The 22,100-nt window shown below is 49.9% G+C and overlaps 1 pseudogene; it reads right to left on the bottom strand.

The window, feature by feature from the left end:
- LOC148161838 (acrosin-like) overlaps positions 1-21,444 on the bottom strand; it is a 36,635-nt pseudogene extending 15,191 nt beyond the window's left edge.
- Positions 21,445-22,100: the final 656 nt, after the last annotated feature.

The following is a 22,100-nucleotide window of genomic DNA, read 5'->3' as shown; positions in this document are numbered from 1 at the left end:
TCAAGGCACTCTGCTCATAGCACCAGGGCGTAAGCTGATTAGAGCCATGAAAAAGCTGTCTTTTAGGGAAGGTCAAAATGAGGGGGACTTGGGATGAGAGAGGTTAGTATCTCTAAGATGGATGGTGTCTGAACTTATAGGAGGGCTGCTGCTTTCAGGAGCCAGTGGGGAGGCTGCTGCAGTCCGGGTCACTTGGATTTGATGGGGAAGTGGATCACAGTGTGATCCCAGAGCTGCTAACCTCTAGTGGCTACCTGCTCAGACCCCACTTACCAGACACATGTTTCTGGACACAGCAGGATCTTGGAGGTGCTAGGACCCCACTTTGGGGGTTTGTAGCAGAGCAATTGACTCCTTGATCCACCATTTCTTCACCTGTAAAATGCCGGCAACGTTGGGGGGGGTGGCTGTGTGAGCAGGATGCAGGAGACGGCAGGGTTGGGGAGGGGATCTCTAAGGCCAGGGGACGGATGCTGTCCAGAGGAGGGAGGGCAGGCTGTGAGCCAGGTCCTTGCCCCGTCGATTCCTTCCCAAACTCAGAACAGCAGATTCAGGAGAGCAGTCTGTGTCCTGCCTCTGTCCTGTCCCACACCTGGCCTTCTCTGCCCCTTAGGTACAGCACATCACAGCCCAGCACCTGCCCAGTCACAGACCAGACCAGGTTCCTCCTGCCTCCTACACTGCTGCTTGACACCCACACATTAGGGTCCTGGGGAAGCTTGGAGCTTCCAGGAGCCAGGGTGGGACTGATAGCTTTAGGGAACTATGCTGAGGTGTGTTGACAGGTAGAGCGATCCTATAGGTAGGGAGGGATTTAGGTCCATTTAGAGATTCAGATAGTACAGAAATGTCCCATCGCAGAGGCACTCTTGGCACATTTTGCCCCAAGGTAACATCCTACATCACTGCAGCACACTATTCGCACCAGGAAACTGACAGTGTGGTATGATGGACATGTCTAGGTCTGTCACTTTGTCATGGACATTTATATATTCAACAGCATAATCCAGATATGGAACTACTCTGTCAGCCCAAAGATCTCCTTCATGCTACCCATCCCTGCCCATGGCATTCACTCCTGTGTTTTACATTTTGGATATATTGGCATTTGGTTACATGAGGGAATTCCTACAGCTGTGACCGGTGATGTTGTTTGGTTTCATTTGGGATAATACGCCTGGAATCCATTCACGTTTGGTGTTATCCTAACTTTATGACTTTTTATCACTGCTTTGGGCTCCCTAGTTTGGAAATGCCACAGTTTGTTCATCTGCTCCCCTTTTGAGGGATATTTTTGTTTCCGGGATTTAGAGAAAGGCTTGTATTGCTATATACTTTCCTCTCAGGACTGCCTGTGCTGTATCCCAAAGATTTTGAACAGTTGTGTTTTCATTTTCATTGGTTTCCATGAATTTTTTTAATTCTTCTTTAATTTCCTGGTTGACCCATTCATTCTTTAGTAGGATGCTCTTTAGCCTCCATGTATTTGAGTTCTTTCCGACTTTCCTCTTGTGATTGAGTTCTAGTTTCAAAGCATTGTGGTCTGAAAATATGCAGGGAATGATCCCAGTCTTTTGGTACCGGTTGAGACCTGATTTGTGACCTAGGATGTGATCAATTCTGGAGAATGTTCCATGGGCACTAGAGAAGAATGTGTATTCCGTTGCTTTGGGATGGAATGTTCTGAATATGTCTGTGAAGTCCATTTGGTCCAGTGTGTCATTTAAAGTCTTTATTTCCTTGTTGATCTTTTGCTTAGATGAGGTGTCCATTTCAGTCAGGGGGGTCATAAAGTCCCCCACTATTATTGTATTGTTGTCAATGTGTTTCTTTGCTTTTGTTATTAATTGCCTTATATAATTGGCTGCTCCCATGTTTGGGGCATAGATATTTACAATTGTTAGATCTTCTTGTTGGATAGACTCTTTAAGTAGGATATAGTGTCCTTCCTCATCTCTTATTACAGTCTTTCTTTTAGTTTCTAAATTCCTTTAGTTTTTGTTTGTTCTGGAAGCTTTTAATCTCTCCTTCTATTTTCGATGACAGCCTAGCTGGATATAGTATTCTTGGCTGCATATTTTTCTCGTTTAGTGCTCTGAAGATATCTTGCCAGTCCTTTCTGGCCTGCCTGGTCTCTGTGGATAGGTCTGTTGCCAATCTAATGTTTCTACCATTGTAGGTTACATATCTCTTCTCCCGAGATGCTTTCAGGATTTTCTCTTTGTCCTGAGACTCATAAGTTTTACTATTAGATGTCGGGGTGTTGACCTATTATTATTGATTTTGAGAGGGGTTCTCTGTGCCTCCTGGATTTTGATGCCTGTTTCCTTCCTCACATTAGGGAAGTTCTCTGCTATAATTTGCTCCAATATACCTTCTGCCCCTCTCTCTCTCTCTTCTTCTTCTGGGATCCCAATTATTCTAATGTTGTTTCGTCTTATCATATCACTTATCTCTCGAATTCTGCCCTCGTGATCCTGTAGTTGTTTCTCTCTCTTTTTCTCAGCCTCTTTATTTTCCATCATTTGGTCTTCTATATCACTGATTCTCTCTTCTGCCTCATTTATCCTAGCAGTTAGTGCCCCCATTTTTGATTGCACCTCATCAATAGCCTTTTTGATTTCGACTTGGTTAGATTTTAGTTCTTTTATTTCTCCCGAAAGGGTTTCTCTCATAACTTCCACGCTTTTTTCAAGCCCAGGTAGTATCTTTAAAGTCATGATTCTGAATTCTAGGTCTGACATCGTACTAATGTCCGTATTGAATAGGTCCCTGGCTGACGGTACTACCTCTTGTTCATTTTGCTGAGGTGATTTTTTTCGTCTTGTCATTTTGTCCAGAGGAGAATAGATGAATGAGAGAACAAAATGCTAACAGGTTTACAATGTCCCCAGCAAATATACTGTATACAAATCCGAAAAGACCTGAAACCAGGGGAAAAGAAAGGGAAAGAAAGAAAAAAGAAAGAAAAAAAAACATAAAAACAAAAAACAGAACAATACAAAAAAAGCAGAATATGATCAAATATGATCAGGCTAGTGCATAGATCAGTGCCACACACTAGATTTTGGGAGTATTTTGGTCTGTTAAAAAAAAGTGCCTCCTAAAATTTTAAAGGAAGAAAGACATATGTACAAAATAATGGTTGACACAATGAAGGGATGGAAGATGACTGTAAAGATCAAAATTATAAAAGATTTTATAAAAGGACTTGAATAGATAAGAAGTTGTTTGAAAAAAGAAAGAAGATTTAAGAAAAAAAAAAGGAAAAAGGGAGAGAACGTGATCAGGCAGGAGACTAGAACAAAGCCATACACTAGTGATTTAGGGTATATTTTGATCTGTTAGAAGAAACTGTATCTCAAAATTTTAAAGAGAGAACAACTTACATATATATGTCAAAAATAAGTGTAACTACTATGAAAGGACAAAATATGACTCTAAAAATGAAAAATAAAAAATGTTTTTTTTTTTTTAAAAAGGGATTGATAAGATGTTGGTTGAAAAAGGGAAAAAGAAAAATAAAAAAAACAGTTAACAAAATTTAACTTTGATGAAATAATGAATCATGGTAAAAAATAGCTATGAATTCTACGTGCAGTATTCCCCTAGCGCTGGAGTTCTCCCGTGCTCCTTGATCGGTAAACTTGGTCTTGGCTTGCTGTCTGTTTGTGCTGGTCTTCTGGGGGAGGGGCCTGTTACTGTGGTTTCCAAATGTCTTTGCCGGAGGCTAAGTTGCCCCACCCTTGTAGGTCCGGGCTAAGGAAGCTGCTCAGGTTCGCTCTCAGGAGCTTTTGTTCCCTGCAAGCTCTCCGTACAGCCTTGGGGGACCAGGGCAAAAATGGTGGCCTCCCAATCTCCACCCGGAGGAGCTGAGAACTCGGGGCCCCGCTCCTCCGTGTGCCCTCAGAGAAAAGCAGTCACTCCCATCTCCCTGGTCTCCGGCCGCACTCCGTGCTCACCCGGCCTGTGACCGAGCGTTGCTGTCTCTGGCACCCGACCCCGTGTGGAGTTTCCAAACCCAGCAGATCCCTGCGGTGCGCTCCCGCGCCGCTCCTGCCCGGGAAGGAAGGGGAGTCTCCCCAGCTCTGCCGCTTCTTGGGTCCCTGCTGGAGGAGCAGTGGCCTGACTGGGCCGCGGATCACAGTTTATGGCAACCCCGAGCTGAGAGCCCGCGCCTCAGCTCCATCTCTGCAGCCAGCTTCTCCGCTCCGATACCTGGGAGCTCTGGCGCACTCAGGCACCCCCGGTCTTTCTCTGACCCCAAGGGTCCTGAGACCACACTGTCCCGCGAGGGTTCCACCCCCTGCTTAGCCACTGCAGCGACGTCCCTCCGCCGAGCCAACTTCTAAAAGTTCCGATTTTGTGCTCCGCGGCTCTATCACTTGCCAGAAGCGGCCAGTGGAGGCCCCTCCCTCGCCGTCTATCCTCCTGAATATCGCCTTGGATTCACTTCTCCGCAGGTCCTACCTTCCAGTAAGTGGTCGCTTCTCTGTTCAGAGAGTTGTTGCGACTCTCCTCTTCGATCTCCTGTTGAGTTCGTAGGTGTTCAGAATGGTTTGATCGCTGTTCAGCTGAATTCCTGAGACCAGACGAAATCTAGGTCTCCTACTCCTCCGCCATCTTGCTCCGCCCCCCAATACCACACCACCTGGATTATCATAGCTTTATCTTAAAATCAAGTAGTGTGATTCTTCTGACTTTGTTCTACTTTTTCATAGTTGTTTTAGCTATACTATTTCCTTTGCCTTTCCATAAACTTGTTGAATCAGCTAGTTTATATCCAAAAACATCCTGGTAGAATTTTGATTGGATTGTTTTGAATGTATAGATCAATTTAGTGAGAATTGACATCTTCACTATGTGAGTCTACCAGTCCATGAACACAGTATATCTCTGAACTTACTATTTAAGTCTTGATTACTTTTATCAGCATTCTGTGTTTTCAGCATACAGATCCTGTGCATATCTTATTAGATTTATACCTAAGTATTGCAATTTTGGAGCTATTGAAATTAATTATGGGAATGCAAACTGGTATAGCACTTGTGGAATAAAATTTCAGACGCATTTATGAAATGTTAAACAATTCACACCCTCTCCACTCTAACCCAATGTCTGTGTTAGTATGTATATCTTATTAGAAAACATTCATATCTACCCAAGGATTCAGGTCAAAGATGTTGTTTTCATTTTATTAGTCATACGATAAAGGGAAAACAACTTGTTTCCACCAGGAAAAAATTGTGTATGTGATTAATTATGGTATATACAAACTTTAACATTCCAGGGAATACTTTCAAAAGTGAGGTAGGTGTATATGTGCTGTTATTGGAAGATCCTGCATCCATTTTATTAAGTGACAAAAGGCAGTGGCAGATCAATATGCACAGTATTACGGGTTAGGTTGAATAAAAACAATATATTTGTAGAGCATATCTATGAAAAAGCCATAGTCACCTTTAGAATAACACACACTAGGGGCGCCTGGGTGGCTCAGCTGGTTAAGCGTCCGACTCTTGATTTCGGTTCAAGTCATGATCTCAGGGTCCTGAGACCAAGCTCCGAATCGGGCTCTGCATGGAGCCGGCTTGAGGGTCTCTCTCTCTCTCTCTCTCTCTATTTGCCCCTCCCTCCATCACACACTCTTTATCTCTCTCAAAGAAAAGAAAATATTTTAAATAAAAAAAATAAAAATACTAGATTGTTAGTCATGGTGACTTCTGAGGAGGAGGCTGAATTGTGGAGGAACGTTGAAAAGGGGATATTGTGACTCATCTGTATTTTTAGAAGTTTTTTTGCAATAGGAAGATATGCACTAGTACCTTCTTAAGTAAAATTGCTAGAGAAGCCTAACAAAAAAAGCGGCTGCATGAAAGTAACTGCTAACTGATGCAACAAACTGTGACATTTGAAGGGCTAACACAACAGAAGTGCATCTTTGTGCACACAAATTCTGATACAGTTTGGCAGGGGCCCTCTGCTTTTCCTAGACCCTGGGTCCAGGTTGCTTTCATCTTGTGGCTCCCCTATCTCAACACGGGGTCACCATGTTTGCTGGTGAATCAAGGGAGACAGCATGGAGTGGACATACTGGCTCGCAAACGCCTGGACGTGAGAAACAATGCTTCTGCTCACATCTCCATGGCAAAGGGTCATCACACAACCCTCCCTAACTACAAGGGGACTGGCAAGGTTGTGTCCCCTGTATTCTGGAAGGAAAGCAAGACACACTATGGATGAACATTAAAGTTTCTCCCATGTATTGTTACACAGTAGGGGCTTAACAAAATGCAACTATTATAATTTGTTATGACTGACTTTATTGCTGGGAGGAGTTTTTTTTTTAGATCTTATTTATTTGTCAGTGAGAGAGAGAGAGAAAGAGATTGCACAAGCAGGGGGAGCAGCGGGCAGAGGGAGAAGCAGGCTTCCCATTGAGCAGGGAGCCTGATGTGGGACTCGAGCCCAGGACCCTGGGATCATGACCTGAGCCAAAGGCAGATGCTTAACTGACTGAGCCACCCAGGCATCCCAGGGGAGGAGTTTTTGAGGTCAGTTTGCCTTGGAATTCTTTGAAATTTTCAAGCACCTCCTGTGTGACAGATACTTTCAAGTACAGGATGACATCTAATTTTCAAACGATTCTGTGATCCCAGCAGGGAGGATTCACTTCTTCATTTAGTGACCAGAGGATTACTACAGAGAGTAAGTTTCTATGTTGGGGGAGAGAAGGTGATTCCTAGCTGTTCCATGGGGACCAGTGATGAGCTCCTTAGCAGGCCAGGTTCAAGAGTGAGACAGAAGAGCACACGGAATACCAGGGAAAGGCTGCTGTAATTCGGGAAAGTGCTAGGTCTGCAAAAAATGCCAGCGCCTGGGCAGTCAGTTTTCAAAGAACTCTGAGGTTCAGGCAGAAGAACTCTAGGTTAATAAAGCCCACAGACAGTACCCAAAACCTGTTTGATTCTCATTGTCACCTTCCTTCCTTAGCAACAGGTTTTTTAGTACCGTAGCCACAGCATTCTTCTTTTTGTCACCTGGAAGACACCATGCTGTCCTCAGGAATGATGTAGGACTCGGAAGGCTGGCCACAGGCTGCAGTGGGTGGGAACAGCGTGGACTCTACATGAATTCAGACTCGGGTTCTAGTCGCTGCCCTGTCACTCACTAGCCACGTGATCCTGGGAAAAAGACTAAGTCCCAGGAGCCTAAGGTTCTTTCTGAAGTGAGTGAGTTAGTGAGTGAGTTTGATAAGCCCCGTCTTGCAGGACTGCAGGAATGCATGTGATATATGGAAAGCACCTTGCACAGTGCTTGGCACATATTGGAACTTTGATGAATGGCAGTGATTTCAAGTGTTGTTTTGATCCCAGGGCCTTCCACTCTCTCCTCTGGGGTATTATTTTATTTTATTTTTTTTTTGTTACCGAGGTCATGTTAGAGAATGTGCAGCTCAATAGGACATGGAATAGCTAATCAGCCAAAGAGGGTGCTTCATAAGTAAAACTCAATCCATTTTCTAAATCAGAGGATATATGTGAGATATATGGGAATATGTGTGGCATTCAGGTGTGAGGGAATTGTCCCAGCTGGACACAATACAAAGCTCCTAGAATGTGAGTCAAAGACCAGCTCCTTCCCTCCCTCCCAGCTGCTCTTCCACCAAACCACTCCTTTCACTCATTTATCCCCCCACCAAAACCTAGACCTTGCTTACTTATAGCTGTCCAAATTACACTCCAGATAATCAAACTAAAATGACTTTTTAATGCAGTGGGTTCTGGCTTTGCATGGTTAGGACAAGAGTGCCAGTCTAGAGTCTTCTGGGCTCCAATTCAAAGAAATATCACTGTATTTCTTCAGAAATACTTGGAGATGACGGATATAAAACACCTAGTCTGTGCACTGTGTTCAACGGCCTTGGGATGGGAGTGCAGGATATCTTCTTTTCCTGCCCCAGGAGGAGATTTCTCCCTGGTTTGTCCATGATCCAGAAGGAACATGTCAGAGCAATTATCCATTTCAGACTTTGCTCCCACCTCTAAGGTACCCTGTCTCCAAGTAGGGCCACTGTCACCCCCCAGGTTCACGGTGATCAGCTGCACAGAAGGAAGCACGGTGACCCGACACCCTGAACCACCCAAGGCCAGGGGCACTTCCACTGCAGTGCTTGCCCCGGGAGCCACACTCCCTCACCCTTCTTCCGTTTCTTCTGCAGGTCTCAGGGCACCTCTCCCCACTTTCCTGCCATGAGTGCAGCTGCTAGACAGTCCCCTAAGTGTGGAACGTGTCCTGCTTTTCCTAATATCCTCACTGCTCACACACAGGGCCTTCCAGAGAGCAGAGCTCAGCCCATGTCTGGGAATCAAGGAGCCAGTGAGCAGGGCTCCCTCTGTGCTGAGATGTCATTTCTCCTCCTTTCTTGAAGAACTAAGTGAGTGAAGGCGCACGCATCTATGTTAATTTGCAGAACGACAGACGAGAAGGAGTAAGAAGCAAAAATGAATAATCTTTTATTTCCGTATTTCCTGACCCCGTCACTTGACTGCTCCATTTTTCGAACTTTCCAACAAATTCCTATGCCAATGCCCCGTGATTTCATTCCAGAACCCAAACAAGGAGGGAAGATCTCCCACCTTATTTCCAGAACATGACAAAACTCTTAAAACTCTTGAACTGGGTAAGTCCAAATGCTGTGGGTTGGATGTCACGCACACATTTACCTGCCGAAGCTGGTTAAAACTTGTACTCCAAGGAACAACATTTGAGAGCTTCCTCAAGAAACCCAAGCTCTGGATGTCAGAGTCATCGCAGAGAACAGGCCCCCAGAGAGGCTGGCTCTTCACCCTGCTTTCTTCCCCCAACCCTCCCTGGCCCTGCGTTACTTAGAACTCCCGGGGCTCTCTCTTTTCACACACACACAGGGAAGAACCAAAATGTGGCCTCACTTCATGCCCAGCACCCCGCAGGAGAAGCTGCCGACCCCACCAAAGCCTGGAAAGGGCCTGGCCGCCACTGGGACTCAGGCCTCCTCTCCCTCATCTCTCACAGCTCCTTCAGACAGGGCCAGGGAGGAAGCCAGCTGCCCGTGCCTGACCCGGAGCACATACTCCAGCACTTGAACCTTGCTGGTTCAGCATGGGCCCTGGGACCCCACGGGAACTCGTAGCGGTCAGGGTCGCTGCCAGGCACCTGCCGGTACTCCAGGTACCCTTCCTGCACCCAGACTTTGGTGAGAGCTCCCTGGGCTCCCCATAGATGATGTGCTCCTGACCGGCATACACCCCCATGACCCCCAGCGTTTCCCACACCTCCTCCTCGGGGGCACGGTCGCCATGCAGGGGGCTCACCCCCAGGACCAAAACCAGGAGGCCGGTCTTGGGCATGTCATGCTCACCGCTCAGCATCCCATCACAGATGAGACCCAGGGCATTGACCAGGTTGTAGGAGTGGTCACTGCGGTCCGCTTTCTTCACGTCCATGAGAAAGACCAGCCGCATGCACTCGGAGGCTTGGCCCAAGATCACTGGGAAGTCATCCTGGTAATCTTTGCTGACGATCTCGAGCATCTCTGCCTGGCGGGTCGGCTGCTTGTTGCGGTATTTGAGGAGCAGGAACTCCACCAGGGCAGCCACTTTCACGTGGAGTTTGTCCTGGAGAGAGGGTTGCGTGACTTCCGGCTCCTCCCAGGTGCTCGACCCCTCCTCATCTAAGCTGCTGGGACCTCCTCTTCCCCAGCCCCCGACAGCTGTGCTTCCACCAGGCCCTGTGCCAGGCCTGGGTCTTCCTCCATTAGGTCCTGACCCCCGGTTTTTTAAAGCAGGCCCCCAGCCTCTGTCAGACCAGGATGCGGACGTCCTGACACACCGCCTGTGGACTTGGCACAAACAGGCCTCCCAGGGCGGACAGCAGGGGCAGGCTTCAGTGCGTTGTCCCTGTTCTGGAGTCCAGGTCCCTCCCTGAGCCCTCCCTCAGGGATCTCAGCATGAGCCGCAGCACATCTGGTGATCCTGTCTCTGCTGTCTCCAGGCCCGTTCCCTCCGACCAAAGCCCTCACTGCCCTGAGAGCCACGGGCAAAGACTGTGGACATCGCATCAGGCTACAAAGTCCAGGGATTCCCTGAGATAGGTCCTTCAGGTCCCTTAGCCCTACTCTCTGTTCCCCATTTGGACTCCCTGGATGGCCGGTGCCTTCATCCCTGCTCCTGAGGGCCACTCCTCACAACAAGCGCTCAGTGTCTCTGGGACCCAGAGCAGAAGCCAGGACACGCCTCATGTCACCATTGTCTCACCCAGAGGCCTCCCAGGACTGATTCCCTACTGGGTCCAGGGTCCTTCATTCCTCCCTCTGGTCCTCACCTTGACTCCTGACAGAACCTGGGCCCTCCTGCCCCCGTCCCCACGCTTGTGTGCGCGTGCTTGCCTTTGGCATTTGCACAACGATGGTCGGGAAGGCATCAGAAGCAAGAACCAGCAAACTTCTATCTCTTCAGCTTCTGACCCCTGTTCCTTGCTTCTTCCATTCTTGTGCCTTTCCAACCCATCCCTAGGCCAATGGTCTGTGATTTCGGTCGAGAGCCCAAGCAAGTAGGCAAGGTTTCCAGGCTGGTGTCCAGGGCATGAAGAAAAACTTTTTCTTAAAGGTATTTATTTATTTGAGAAAGAGAAAGCACACACAGGGGAGAGAGAGAAACAGTCTCCACTGAGCGGGGAGCCCCATGTGGGGTGTGATCCCAGGATCCTGAGATCCTGACCTGAGCCGATGGCAGACGCTTAACCAACAGAGGACTCAGGCACCCCAAGAACATGATAAAACTCCTAACTCTTGGACTGGGTAAGAACAAATGCTGCAGAGTGGATGGTACTCACACAATCAGCCCCTGAAGCAGCTGAAACCTTCTATGGCAAGGAACCCCACAGGAGAGCTTCCTCAAGGACACCAAGCTCTGGATGTGGGAGTCATCCCAGGAAACAACCACCCCCCCACCCCCAGGAGGCTCCTTGCCCTGCTTTCTTCTCCCAACCCTCCCTGTCCCTGCACTCCTTAAAACGCCCAGGGCTCTGTCTTCACGGGCACACACACACACACACAGGGAAGAACCAGCAAGTGGCCTCACTTCATGCCCAGCACCCTGCATGAGAGGCTGCCGAACCCAGCAAAGTCTGGAAAGGGCCTGGCGGACCACAGGGCTCAGGCCCCCTCTTCCTCATCTCTCACAGTCCCTTCAGACAGGGCCAGGGAGGAAGCCAGCTGCCCGCGCCTGACCTGTAGCAAATACTCCAGCATTTGCAACTTGCTGGTTTCGGCGTGGGCCCTGGAACCCCACGGGACCTCATAGCAGGAAGGTCACTGCCGGGCACCTGCCAGTAGTCCACGTACCCTTCCTGCACCCAGACCTTGGTGAGAAGCTCCCTAGGCTCCCTGTAGATGACGTGCTCTTGGCCGGCATACACCCCCATGACCCCTAGCATTTCCCACACCTCCTTCTCGGGGGCACGGTCGCCATGCAGGGGGCTCACCCCCAGGAGCACCACCAGGAGGCCAGTCTTGGGCACTCCCTGCTCACCGCTCAGCATCCCATCATAGGTGAGGCCCAGGATGGGGACCAGAATGTAGGAGTGGTCGCTGGGGTCCACTTCCTTCACATCCATACCAAAGACCAGCTGCAAGCACTCAGAGGCCTGGCCCAAGATCACAAGGAAGGCATCCAGAGCATCCTGGCTGACGATCTCCAGCATCTCTGCCTGGCTGGTCGGCTCCTTGATGTGATACTTGAGGAGCAGGAACTCCACCAGCTCGGCCAGCTTCCCCTGGAGTAGGTTTTGGAGCCCTGGCTGGGCTTCTTCGGGCTCCTCGTGGGGGCTGGCGCCCTCCTCACCGGAGCTGCTGGAGCCCTGGTCAGGAACTGCTGGATCCCTGGTCAGGCTGGCTGCAGGCAGTGGCTGCCTGGGCAGTGGGGGAGGGGCAGGCACTCAGAGAGCTCTGGGGACGACTCTGGAACCCAGCAGCAGACCCCTCCTCCAAGGGGACCAGAAAGAGGGCAGAGCAGGAGCCAGATGGGGCGGCGGACTGGGAGGAGGCCAAGGTGGAGAAGGAGGGGGGGTGCGGGGGACCTTCTCCTCCCCAGCCCTCAACAGCTGTGCCTCCACCAGGCCCTGGGCCGGGCCTGGGTCTTCCTCCAGCTTCCAGAGCTCACTCCTCTGACCCAGGGGCATGGTGTTTGTGTCGGGCTGAACCTGAAGAAAGAGGTGGGATGGCTCCTCAGGGTGCAGCCCAGGCAGCAGAGGCCTGAAGTCCTGGAGCTGACAGTGCGCTGCATCGGACTTGGGTGCTGAGGGGTCCCCTATGGGGGGGGGCGGGCGAGCCCCTGGCTCCATGCTCAGAGCAGTAAACTCACCTTGTTCACTGGCACTCACCTGCAGCTCCCCTGCTCTGGGACCTTAGAGGCTCCTGCCTCAGACCTAGGCCTCGACTCTGAATTCTGGAAGCCCCTGGAGGAGAAAAGGAAGAGTCACTTCGGGGTGCAGACACAGAGCACGGCCCATGGCCCCCAGTGGGGCAGGAGGGCTGGGGCGCACTCTGTGAGGTCCCCATCCGTCCAAGCTGGCTGGTCCCCTCCTTGGCCCCTCAGGGGACTGCTATTTCCCCCACAGCCTGGGGCCACAGGGTCACAGCAAGACCGCCCAGCCCTGAGACCCCACAGAAGGTAAGCCAGGGGGCCCACCTCTGCCCACGCCTGCCAGAGTTCTAAGGGCTCGTCTCGGGATCCCAGGGACGGCCAAGCTCGGGTGCCGTCTGTGCTGGGATGGGCGCACCTCTCCATCTATACCTTGACCCCACGGAAGGACTGGAATACTCCCTGTGTTGACCGGAGGCCACCCTCCTGGTGCCAAGGCCTCATCTCTGGGAGACGCCAGAAGGAAAAGTCAGTTGAAATAACTTGGCCCACCGATCGCCCATCTCCCCATGGCTGGCAGCAGCCGCAGGGTAGGCCTGGGCCCTAAGGATCCTGCTGTGGGAGGCATCCCCTCATTTCTCATCTGCCCCCCACCATCAGGGCCAGACCCAGAGCCAGGGCACCTGCCTCCTCTCCTACCCGAGTCCAGACCCTCAGGCCCAGGCCCTCTCCATCCTGAGAGGAAGGATCTGGGGAGGAGGAGACTCAGCCTGACAGGCCCCACCCAGGGTTCCCAGGGCCTCCAGGTAGGGGCTGCACAGACTTCTGGGCCATCCTTCCTGGTCCCGAGGGGTGGGTGGGGAGTCACTCACTCTTCCCTCGGGTGTCCCCACACTGATTTCTTGGCAGGAGCAGGGACTCCTGTGTGTCTCCCAGGTGCGCTTCCCCAGATGACCTGACTCCGACCTCTCCCAGCATGGTCCTCACCTCCCTGAGAGCTCCGAGAAGAGGGTGAGGAGCCAGCACGTCCTCATCCACGGCCACGTCTCCATCCACCCCCTCAGCCCCCGGCAAGTGGGGCCCGCTCCTTCTCACCACAGGCCCTCAGGCTCTAACAGCCAGATGTGGACCCCCGGACAGGAGGCATGGGCTCCTCCTCCACAAGGGTCCTCCTCCATGGCCTGTCCGTACTGCGGCCCAGTCAGTCCTCCCTCTGGTCCTCCCCTTCCATCCTGGCAGGACCGGGCTCAGCCTGGGCGGCCCTGAAGCCTGCTCCTTCCACTCAGACCCCAGGCTCTAGGAGACGTGGCTGGGAAGTCAGGGCACACCCTAGGTGACCATCTGGCCCCGGGGCCCCCCGGGACCGAATCTGTTCTCTGTCCCCAATCCCGCAGTCCTCCTTCCGGTCCTCGTATTTTCACCCAGCAACACGTGGGCCACCGCCCCCCACCCGCATACTCGAGGCAGGGCTCCATCCAAACGGCCAGGGGTTCTCAGAGGCCCTGAGGCCAAAGTGGCCACGCACTGTGTGGTCTCTTCCATCCCAGGAGTCTCCCGTGGCTGAATCAGGGCCGCGGTCCTGCGGGCTCCCTGGGGAGTCCCTTGGGGGTCCTCGCTTCGAGCCCTGGCAGGTCCTAGGCCACTCTGGCTGCTCTCCCCAAGCTGGTCTGCCATCACCAAGGCCCTCCCTGCCCTGAGCCAACCAGGATAAGTCTGTGGCTAACACGTGCGGCCACGAAGCCCAGGGCTTCCCAAGGCTGAGATGGGGCGACCAGGTCTCTCGGGCCTTCTTCTGATCTCCACCAGGACTCCCTGGGTGCCTATGCCTTTGCCTGTCCCTACTGCCTGCGGATCGGCTCCTGGGCACCGGGGCATCCCGTGTCTGGGACACCCGGATGGGCGAGTGGGGGACACACAAGCGCACGCACGAACACAATCAGGGTGTCCCCGTTCTCCACTCAGGCCTCTAGGGACTGACTCTGGGCTGGGGTCCAGGGTCTCTCAGTCCTCCCTCTGCAACTTCAGCGTAAACCCCAACAGGACCTGGGCCTGCCCCTCTGCCCCCTGAGCGAGGCCCTGCTCCTTCGATCCACCAAGGACCCCAGGTTCTCGGGAGACCCAGATGCAGAAGTCGCCGCACTGGCCACGTGTCCCCATCCCGCCCAGGGGGGGCTCCCTAGACTGACATCATGGGTGGGCTTCTGCGGGGCTCCCCTCTGTCCTCCTGCCGGGTTTATCCCTGGCCTCCCCAAGCCACCCCCCCAGCACTGGTTGACCAGGGCCCTCCCCTCTGCCCACATGAGCATCTGCTCCTTTCATCAGGGCCTCACCTCAGTCTCTCTGAGACACGGACTCAGAAGTCCAGACTCACCGTGTTTCAATCAGCCCCCCTCCCCCCAATGGACCTTCCCTGACTGACGCTGTGCTGGGGTCCAGGGTCCTTCACTCCTCCCCCTGCATCCTCACCGTAAAGTCCAGCAGGACATGAGGCCTCCCCTCTGCCCAACGAGGGAGGCCCTTCTCCTTCTGCCAAGGCATCCAGGGTCTTTGAGACCCGGATGCGGAAGTCAGGACTCACCACGTGTTCCCAACACCCCGCCCCCTCCGCCGCCCCGGACCTTTCCAGACTGAGGCTGGGCGGGGGTCCAGGGGTCCCTCAGTCCTCTCTCTGCATCCTCAGCGTGAAGCCCAGCAGGACCAGGGCCCGCCCCTCTGCCCACCCAAGGGAGATCCAGCAATTGCACTACTGGGTATTTACCACAAAGATAGAAATGTAGGGATCCAAAGGGATGTGCACCCCAATGTTTATAGCAGCAATGTCCACAACAGCCAAACTGTGGAAAGAGCCAAGACGACCATCGACAGCTGAATGGATAAAGAAGATGTGGTATATATACACAATGGAATATTATGCAGCCATCAAAAGGAATGCGATCTTGCCTTTTGCAACGACGTGGATGGAACTGAAGGGTGTTACGCTGAGTGAAATAAGTCAATCAGGGAAAGACATATATCATATGACCTCACTGATATGAGGAATTCTTAATCACACGAAACAAACTGAGGGTTGCTGGAGTGGGGGTGGTGGGGGGGATGGGGTGGCTGGGTGATAGACATTCCATAGGGTATGTGCTATGGTGAGTGCCGTGAATTGTGCAAGACTGTTGAATCACAGATCTGTACTTCTAAAACAAATAATGCAATATAAGTTAAGAAAAAATAAAAAGAAGAAGATAGCAGGAGGGGAAGAATGAAAGGGGGGAAATCGGAGGGGGAGACCAAGCATGAGAGAGGGTGTACTCCGAAAAACAAACTGAGGGTTCTGGAGGGGACGGGGGTGGGGGGATGGGTAGCCGGGTGATGGCTATTAAAGAGGGCACGTTCTGCGTGGAGCACTGGGTGTTATGCACAAACAGTGAATCATGGAACACTGCATTAAAAACTAATGATATAATGTATGGTGATTAACATAACAATAAAAAATTTTAAAAAACAAAACAAAAACAGCTCCTGGATTCATTAATTTGGTCTTCTTGGGTTTTGGTTGTTTTATAGTTTAAATTTCATTTGTTTTTGATTAATCTTTATTTTTTTTCTTTCTACTGGCTTGGTTTTTATTTTGTTTTCCTAGTTCCTTTAAGTGTAATGTTATGTTTTTTATTTGATATTTGTCTTGCTCTGTGATGTATTCCTGTACAGTTATAATGTCTCCTCTTAGAATAGTTTTGCTGCATTCCAAAGATTTTGGATCATTGTAGTTTATTTTCATTTTTCTCCATATATTTTTTGATTTCCTCTTTTAGTTCTTGTTTCATCTATTCAATATTTGGTAGAATGTTATTTAGCCTCCATGTATTTGTGCTCTTTCCATCTTTTTTTCTTGCAATTGCTTCCTAGTTTCATACCATTGTGGTGAGAAAAATGCATGATACAATTTCAATCTTTTTGCATTTGAGACTTTTTTGTGGCCTAACATAGGATCCATTTTGGAGAATGCCTCATGTACTGGAAAAGATTGTGTATTCCAATATTTTTTAAATGAAATGTTCTGAATATATCCGGTAGGTCCATCTGGTACATCGTGTTATTCAAAGTCATTGTTTCCTTGTTGATTTTCTAGCTAGATAATCTATCCATTGATGTGAGTGAGGTCTTGAAGTCCTCTATTGTATTACTGTGATTACCTTCCTTTATGGCTCTTAAGAGTTGCTTTGTGTATTTCAGTGCTCCTATATTGTGTGCATAAATATATTGTTTTACGTTTTCTTGTATCTTTCAGCACTTTTAATGTAACATGCCACACCTCTCTGGCCTGCAAAGTTTCTAAGAAATTTATTGATAGTTTTATGTCATTTCCCTTATATGTAAGTTTTCTTTTCTAGTGCTTTTTAAGATAATTCTCACTTTATCAATACTATTTTGCCATGAGGTGTCTTTGTTTGCACCTCCTTGCTTTGATTTTTTTGGGGGGAGGGTTTGGTTTCTTTGTGCCTCCTGGATCTGGATACCTCTTTCCTTCCCCAAATTAATGAAATTCTCAGCTATTATTTCTTCAAATAAATTTTCTGCCCCTCTTTCTCTCTCTCCTTCAGGATTCTTTATAAAGTGAATGTTATTAATCTTGATGATACGCTGAGTTCCCTTCACCTTGTCACATACTTTATTATTCTTATTTTCTTTCTTTTTTGCTGTTCATCTTTGTTGTTTTCCATTAATCCTCCTTTAGCTCCCTGATCCATTCCTCTGCCTCATCTTATATGCTATTGCTTCCCTCTACTGTATTTTATTTCAGTTACTGAGTTCTTTATCTAAAGTCTGGGTCTCTTTTCAATATGTTCTGTCTTTGTCTCACTGAGAGCCTACAGTCTTTTCTCAAATCCCATGAATATCTTACAGCCATTACTTTGAATTTATAAGTCATATCGATTATTTCTCTTCATTTAGCAATTTGATGCAGTTTTGCCCTTGTTCTTCTGGGATATATTCCTCCATCTCATTATTATGTGTAACCCTCTGTGCTTGTTTCCTATGTATTTGGAAAATAAGCTACATTTCTTGACCTTAACAGTCATGGCTTTTTGAAGAAGAGGTCCTGTGTTGTCCAGCAGCACAATGCCCCGGTTCACCAGAACCAGGTACCCTAAGGAGGTCTCTATGTGGATTGTGTGCACTTTACTATCATGACTGACTAGAGTTTCCTTCAGTCCATTTGGCTGCAATTGACAACTGTGCTTGTTACACCAAGAAGGTTTTTGACCCTGTGCTGTGAAGGGACCAGCCTGCTCCAACATGTGCTAGAAGTTGGAAGGTGACAGCAGTCAGCAAAATGCCTGCCTTAAGCTCATGTGCAGGGGCTACTTGAAGGATGATATCCTTGCCGTGTGCCTTGAGGCTCCCAAAGTGGGCAGTAATAGCAGTCATACCTGCTATGGCTGCCCTTGCCCCAATTTTTAATTCTATCTCATTATGATAAGGAAAGCTAGTTTGTATGACTTTACACTTCTTAAAATGTTAATAAATGTTTATTGGTCTTATATAAGGTCTATCTTGGAAAATGTTCCATGTTCCCCTAGAAATCATGCCAAAATTTCTATATATATTTAATATCTCTGGGTTTTGGTATACATATATTTATAATTGTGAAGTGTCATTATTATTGTTATGTGTCCTTTTCCTTTCTTACAGTTTCATGTTTGTGTGAATTTAGTATAAATGCCACTGATCTCAATCGGTTACTACTTCAGCACAGTCTTTTTTTTTTTTATTGTTTCATTAACAATCTATCAACGTCTGTCCTTAGAACTAAGGAGAGTATCCTGTAGGCAGCATAGTTATTTTCTCTTTTTAAATCCATTCCATTCTGTCAATCTGTATCTTTTGAATGGGACATTTAATAGGATTACTGGTGGGAAAATAACTCAATGCCTTTTTGTTAAGTGTTTTCTTGTTATAGCTATTGCTGTCCCTCATTACCTTTTTTAATGCCTTCATTTTGTTGATTTTTTTAATAATGGGATGCTTTTATTTACCTCCTATTTCCTTTTGTCTGTAGTTTATTGATACTTTATTTGTCATTACCATAGTGTATTTGTTTGCTGGGGCTGCCATATCAAAGTATCGCAACCTGGGTTGTAATTAATAATAGGTAATTTTCTCACTTTTCTGGAGGCTACAAGATGGACGTCAAGGGGTTGGCAGAGTTGAATTTTGTTGGGAACCCTTTCCTTGGCTTGTAGACATCCATCTTCTCTGTCTGTCTTTACACGGCTGTAACTCTAAAAGTGTCTGTATCTTAAACTCCACTTATATGAAATCACGTATATTGGATGAAGGTGACCCATATGATCCATGTTGACTTAATTGCCTATTGGAAGTACTATTTCCAAATACAGACACTATAAAATAATGGAGGTTAGGATTTCAACATATGAATTAAGAGGGGACCCAATTCGGTCCACAACACATGTGGATTACAAAAAAATGATTTCTACAATACATTACGTTACTGATATCATAGATGAGATTTTTGTATGTGTGGGCCCATTAATATGTATTTATAATAATTTTCAGGTTTCTCATCCCCAATGTGACTGGGTAAAAAGTCCATGTGGTCACCTGTGGAAAGCTGAAAGCCCTAACCTACTCGTCAAACCCTTGCTGACCACTGCTGGCCTGCCAAGAACCCTGTCCCCTCTCTCCAGAGAAAACGAAGTCACTCGGATTGGGGGGGGGGTGGATTCTCGCATTGTGACGAGCGAGGGTGTGAAGCTGAGGTTCACTGAGGTCTAGAGGGCTGGGTTCTGGGGTCTCAGAGCTCAGAGAGCACGTGACATGTCCCTTCCACTCACAGATGGGGAAATGGATGTCCATTTCCCCATCTGTGAGAGGGGAGGAGTTGGCCCGCAACCACAAAACCCCATCTCGAGCTCTTCTCCAAGTGCCGTTTCAGGGGACAATCCCCCATTTCCAGAAGGTAGCAACTGGGGTTCCAGGCCCCAGATAGAGCCACAGTCCATACCCCATTCAAAAAACGTCCAGGTTCTCCTGGGGCTGCATGCACCCTTCCACCCAGCGACCACACGAGCCATCAGTGGTGAGGTTGTGGACAGGGGACTCGGCTGCCAGTTTCTCCTGCTCTAAAAGGGGACAGTGTCCCGCATTCTGGTGGACATTACCACTAGGCACCACATATGTCCCCTGCACTTCAGAGACCACTGAGGAAATGACCTGCAGTGTCCCTACCCCTGTGAGAGCCCGTCCCATACTCACCTTTCTCTTTCAAGAATCCCCAGCCAGCCACCCAGCAGGCCTAGGGAACTCGAGGTGGGCCTGCGCTAAATTGGGGCAGGCAGCCCCTTCCGATGAATTGCCCACAGGGAACGGGAGGGGTGATCTTCATGAGAGCGATGTCATTGTGCTCTAAACTGGGGATGTATTTCTCATGAATGATGATTTTCTCGACATCTCTCTCCTGTTGAGGCAGCTTCACTGGCTTTTCATTCCCATACACAATTTCCCTTGTTCCAAAAATCAGTCTCCAGTCATATACTTTTCTGTGGGCACGGAGGCAAGCCAGGTCATCCTCAGAAAGGCCGGACTTGACAGAAACCTCTGGTGATCATGATCCTCAGAGCCCTCCTCAGCAAGGGCCTGGGACCACCCACTCATGGTCTGGTTGCCACAAAGCCCAGAGCCCCGGGGAGACTGCGCACAGAGAGCCCTGGAGAATGTCCCTTTCTGGGAAGAGCCTTTCTGAAGACCCCCCTCCACGTGCTCCCACACGTACTTTTTGGAGAGGAAGCAGTGGGCAGCCGTAAGCAGCCAATGGGAGTTCAGCAAGGTGCCTCCGCACGCGTGGTACATTCGGTTATTATGGGACATGATTACCTGGAGGCTGACCATCCAGGGCCAGGCCCCGATTGTTGCATCCTGCCCTCTGACGATACGGCCACTTCCCGGTGGGTTCTGCCTGAACCATAACCCACAGGGGGCACTGCGGAGAGACCAGGGGCACAGTTCAAACCAAGAATAGGCACAGCCTGTACTCGCAGCTGCACGATGGGGGAATCAGGGCTAGGGGGCTGGGCAAAATGGGGCAACCGGGAGTGTGGAGGGTCCGAGGGGGAGCTGCTGAGGAGAGGTGCTGTCAGGGTGGTAGGGAAGCCAGAAGCTGCAGATTTCGGAACTGGTTTTGAGGAGTATGAGTTCTGGGGTCTTGTGGGTGAAGCCCCAAGGCGAGGAAAGAAGGCGCCATAGGAAGCAAGACGGATGATAAGGGCCCTAGAAATATGGGAGATCCCGAGGCAGGGGGGAGGCTAGAGGAGGTGAGAGAGAGGTGTAATGGCTTGAGGTCTTTAGAGCCAATTCTGGGCGGGAAACTCAGGAAACAGCCACAGGGGTGTTGGGGCTGCGATGTGGGGTTGGATGGTGGCAGGAGGAGGGAGAGTAGCCACGGCAGGTCCAGTGATCCCAGGTGTGGGGAGCAGCGGCGTCCCGGGGTGGAAGTTCTGGGAACTGGGGAGAGGCCACAAGAGTTTGGGGGTAACTTGGGGTCTGTCAGAGTCTAAGGTGGAGGCCCAACCCTAGAAGAATGCCATGACAACACCCTGGGGTCTTTGGGGTCAGCCACAGGAGGAGCACCTCACTATCCGTGGGAAGAAAGGGGTTTCTAAAAATTGGGACTTGATGTTCAAGAGGCAGTGAGGTCAGTCTCTAGGTGAGGGAAGGACCCCAGCGTCTGTGCTACAGGAGGCATAGGAGCCCGAGGACAGCCCTGGGGTCTCTCGGCTGATGAAGCTGGGAGCAAGGATGGTCAGAGTTGGGGATGTGGGTCACACCCGTGAGACCCAGGGGACTACTAAGTCCCAAGCTTGGCCTCCTTCCTAGTCCTGGACAGAGGGAGTCTGGGTGGGGCTTGCTATTCAGAAAACACCCTTTCCACCCCCGGACGTGTCCCTGACACATACTCACACGTGGCGTTATCTTTGGCAACCACAGACACTGCCAAGGCCAGCAGAACAGCAGTTGGCAGCATCTCTACCATACTCCTGCCCCAGCCTGGCCTGGAAGCCCAGTGACCTCACACAGCTCTGTGGCCTCCTGACCAATCAGCATGGCTACATCCCCCCTCCCCCACCCCAATAGTCAGGCCAGGCAGGAGCCCTTTAGCTTAACCAGTCCAGGCTGAAACAAGATGCCAGCTTTCTGTACAGGCTCCTCTGCAACCCTCGGGTGATGGGGGCTCATGTGCAGCCCCCTCCCTCTGTCCCAAGGCCAGGGTCTTCATTCCCAGTTACCCTTTGAAGGCTCCGTATCATCTTAGGATCCAGTTTTGTGCAGTGTCAGGGTCTGCCCCTCATGCAAGCTGCAACCACAGTTCCTGTTACAAATCATGGGTTGAGGGGCAGTTCTGTACATCTGTGTCAAGATGATGCAGCATGTCAAGGTCACAGGGTGTCGGGATCACCAGATTAATCGATCCTTGACCCTGTGTAGGGCAAATTGTCTTTCCCTCTTCCAAGTACATACTATCAGCACATTTTTCAAAGAGCCACTTTGAATTTCTCTAATTTAGGACTACAAAGCCCACCTTTCTATTCACTGCTGAGTATCACAGGGTCAGGTGTTTCCTACGTGAGTGTCTCCAGGTCTCCTCTCTGGGACCTACATGCAGGAAGATGTGTCTCCTATACCTGAGGG

This window comes from Eumetopias jubatus, unplaced genomic scaffold (genome assembly GCF_037043125.1).
Source record: "Eumetopias jubatus isolate StellerSeaLion01/CBP00866 unplaced genomic scaffold, mEumJub1_p1.0 scaffold_52, whole genome shotgun sequence".
In the NCBI taxonomy this organism is placed as follows: domain Eukaryota; kingdom Metazoa; phylum Chordata; class Mammalia; order Carnivora; family Otariidae; genus Eumetopias; species Eumetopias jubatus.
The sequence above is the reverse complement of the archived record's forward strand: the minus strand, read 5'-3'. Positions and strand labels throughout refer to the sequence as shown.